General features: G+C 39.3%; 1 protein-coding gene across 3 annotated transcripts in view; it reads right to left on the minus strand.

Annotated features, from left to right (window-relative positions):
* The window catches only part of LOC106459665, a 43934-nt gene that overhangs the window by 19585 nt on the left and 20184 nt on the right, over positions 1–4165 (minus strand). The window contains exon 1 of one of the 3 annotated variants that reach the window (XM_022386207.1): positions 297–718. The exons of the other annotated variants lie outside the window; for them this stretch is intronic. The gene's annotated coding sequence lies outside the window, so the exon portion shown is untranslated. Of the gene's footprint in view, positions 1–296; positions 719–4165 lie in introns of those variants that run through there. 3 annotated transcript variants of the gene reach the window in all.

Below are 4165 nucleotides of genomic sequence, written 5' to 3' on the forward strand. Positions count from 1 at the left end.
CAACCTTTAAACTTCACCATGTGAAACAAACTTGACAAATATTCATTCCTATAGAAATCAACAACCTTTAAACTTCACCATGTGAAACAAACTTGACAAATATTCATTCCTATAGAAATCAACAACCTTTAAACTTCACCATGTGAAACAAACTTGACAAATATTCATTCCTATAGATATCAGTAACTTTTAAACTTAACCCTGTGACAAAAAAAAAAATGACAAATATACATACCTATAGATATCAACAATTTTTAAAGTTCATTCTTTGAAATAAACTTTACAAATACTCATACCTATGTTGCAGTCAAAAACAGGAAAATGTTTTTTTTCACTAGGCTACCTCCCTGAATAGTGCTCATTCAAATCCTACTTGAAGACATCGTTATTCGGGTTTCTCTCCGTTGCTTAGTTTCCAAAATACATCTATAGGAAGACTCACATCAAGTGTTTCGTGAGAAAGGGATTAAGCTAATTGGAAGCAGCAGTTCTATGCTCTACATATACCGTAACTTTAGCCCTATTAAGCAAAGTATCGATTATACTAACATAAAAATGAACTGTTATTTCGAAACATATGAAGTATATTGTTAGTAAGTAAAGTTTGAAACGCTACATCTTCCACTTGTTCGAACGATTCCTAAATGGGTGCTAGGGGGAAAAAAATCCAATCTCAACTGACAAAAAAGATAAAATTGAGAAGTGTAAAATAGCATTTGATATTCACGAGAACGAAAGCACGTGCAATACATCTGTGTTAGAGTAAGAGAAACGTAGGTCATCTGTCAGTGTATAATCGGTGTGGTCTAGATATTTTTTGTGAAGTATTGTATAAACGACATTAATTAAAAAAGATAAAGCAAACTCATCAGTATTTGCTGAATTGAGTAAACATAGCCACGCAGTTTTGGACGCTTAGCCAACAAGTTCTTTATCTGAGTTTGGTGTATCTGAATGTCAGGAAGACATAATTTAATTAAGCCAGAGCCACTGTAGTCATTACTGTACTCTAACGATAAACGGCGCTGCAATCATACAACGATTCTTTTAATTGTTTTTGTTTTTTGTATTTCGCGCAAAGCTACACTAGGGCTATCTGCGCTAGCCGTCCCTAATTTAGCAGTGCAAGACTAGAGGGAAGGCAGCTAGTCATCACCACCCACCGCCAACTATTTGGCTACTCTTTTACCAACGAATAGTGGGATTGACCGTCACATTATAACGCCCCCACGGCTGAAAGGGCGAGCGATTCGAACCCGCGACCCTCAGATTGCGAGTCGAGTGCCTTAACCACCTGGTCATGCCGGGCCTGATTCTTTTAATGCAGCCTTAGTTTGTAAAATAGTAGTGGGCAGGACGTGGAAGCCTGTCTTACTACACAAAAGAAGTATTATTTTTTTAAAGCACACGTCTGAGAAAGAAAAAGTGTTATTTTAGTAAACAACGACGTTTCGAGCAACCGTTCTTTGTCAGATTTGATGTGAGTAAGAATGAATAAGTGAAAATAAAATTAGTACTGTATATTTTATCGGTAATTATGGAACTGTTTGTTAGAACAATCAGTGTGCGTTCATTGCGAACGATAAAAGTGAAATATTTGACTACAAAGGGCCACTCGAGTGTGCGACAACCTACAGACAATCGTGGCGCACATATATGGCTGCATGTTGTTAAAATAGATTTCCCTAGCTATCGGACTGAACAATATTGTGGGATTCATTGAACAGATCCAACCAATCAAACAATAGCCAAGGAAGGAGGGAGAAGTCCAGTGTGTACCTCATTCTCCTGGGTTTCATGAAAATACAATACAAAATAAAATACGTAAGTAGTGTAATGCATCAAAATTTATTTGCTTTTGGGAAGGGTATATAACAGAAACTTCCGACACACAGTTTCTATACACATAGATCATAAAGATGTGTTGACATCGGAGATTTAGAATTTCAAGAAGGAGAAACTATTGGTACTTAAATGAATTGAGAAATAAAGGAATAGGAAGTTGGAGATAATCTTTCCCCGAAAAGTTTAAGAATTAAAATGGCAAATAACCTATCTTGATGAAGTAGGGTCCGTTATCTTATTATAAGCAATGTCTCCAGTGTTTTAATTTAGATGCTAGCTAGAGAGCGCACAATGCTAAAATCAAGTAAGTTTATAAAAGTAGCCATCGAATACCGAGAATGGTGTTGAATATTGGTAATGATCGAGAGACTTTTGAATAGTCAGTATATCAGTTGTTAGAGTGCCAGTCATTCACTGAAATATTAGTAGCAGTGAAATGTCTGTATCAGTCTTAGTTATCGCGTATATCTTGTTACTCGATCGACTAACCGTGAGTTTTACAAATAAGTATATTTGTACTGTTATGACAGCGTAAGTCACGCGACGCTGGAAGCATGCGCGCTGGAGTTTCTAGAAGGATCGTGACTTATCGGAGAACCTCATGAATATCCCAGTATTTGCTAGACGCCCTCTTTTTTAGTATATAAAGGCAGACAGATTGAAGATAGAGATAATTGAGTCAAGCGAACAGTAGGAACCATAAGTAAAGTGTGTGAATCACTGTGAATTATAGCGCATGTTTATAAAAGTAGTTAAATTAAAGTGACTGTGGAAATTCTGTGTATTGCAAAGTTGTATCGAGAAAGAATAAACTAGTTTTAATTAAGAAAGAACTTGTATCGCTGAAGTTTCTCGGAAAGAATTTCTACGGGAAATTAACAAACGAACAGAGACGTAACAAATTGGTGCCAGAAAGTGGGACTGAAAAGAAAAAAAAAGAAGAAGAAGATGGAAACGAGAGGTGGCAAATCAATTACAGCTTAGCAGATTTGATGGCAGCAATATAAGAAGAGCAAAAGAAACAAGAAGAACGAGAAAAGAAACAAGAAGAGAGACACCAGCAGTTGCAAGAAAACCTGCAACAGTGGCAGCTTGAACTGCAAAATAAACAAGAAGCGAGATTACAGCAGTTGTTGGAGGAAAAAGGAAAGAAACAAGAAGAGAGACTACAGCAGTGGCAACTGGAACAAGAAAAGAAACAGGAAGAAAGACTCCAACAGTTGAGAGAAAGCCAGCACACACAAATGGAAAATATTAGTAAATTTCAAAGTGAATTAAATATATTAAATGATGATTTACTGTCTTTTACACAAGGAGGATATATTAGCCATGGACCTAATCAGCCCCAGACAACGGGAAGCCCTTCCAGACCCCGCAACTAAACCCTAATGCAGACATCTTCAGTCCTGTCAGAAGTCACATTCCAGACATGAGTGTCAGCAATAGGGGTGATCTAGTACGAAGGAAGCCAGAGGAATTCGATGGGAAGGCACAGTGGGAAGCACATAGACACAATTTGAGCTCCTGGAAGAAATGAATGGATGGGCAGAGGAGCATAAAGCAGCGTACTTGGCAACGAGCCTGAAGGGACAACCACTGGAAATACTTGGACAGTTGTCAACAGACGACAGGCACAACTATAGAGCACTGGTAGCTGCTCTAGAAATCAGTCCGAAGTCTACAGGGCTAGGTTTATGTCTAGAGTTCATGCTAAAGGGGAGAGCCTGAAAGAGCTGGCACAGGATTTGGAAAGTATGGCACACAAGGCCTACCCAATTGTGCCTCCCGATGTCCTCACGTTGTTGCTGTGAGATCAATTTGTAGTTGCTTTGGACAGTCCACAACTGAAGATACAAGTAAAGCAAGCACATCCCTCTACTATGCAGGATGTAATGGCCAGAGCTCTTGAATTCGAACCCTATGTTAAGTCCAGCACAGAGATACCAAGGTTGGCACAGTCATCAGGATTCAAGGCCAGAAAAGGTCAGCTTTCAGAGAGGTTTGAGGGACTTTGCTGGCACTGTAACAAACCTGGGCACAAGAGAGCTCAATGCCGGCAACTTCAACACAGTGAAGATGCCACAGCAGGAAAGGCTGCTACCCAGAAAGGTTGTTGAAACTGTGGAGAGCAACACTACCAATAAGTCAGCCTTGGGGAACCAGTAGTGGTTGGTGCTGAGGGACGCCCACAAACCCCCATTGTGAATGTCCCAACAGCTAAGTGCAAAATGGCAAGTACACATAGTGTCTACATGACAGGAAAGCAGGATGGCCAAAGGTGCAACTTTATCATAGATTCTGCATCTGAGCAAACCCTTGT

The sequence above is a fragment of the Limulus polyphemus genome, unplaced genomic scaffold (genome assembly GCF_000517525.1).
Source record: "Limulus polyphemus unplaced genomic scaffold, Limulus_polyphemus-2.1.2 Scaffold646, whole genome shotgun sequence".
NCBI lineage: Eukaryota > Metazoa > Arthropoda > Merostomata > Xiphosura > Limulidae > Limulus > Limulus polyphemus.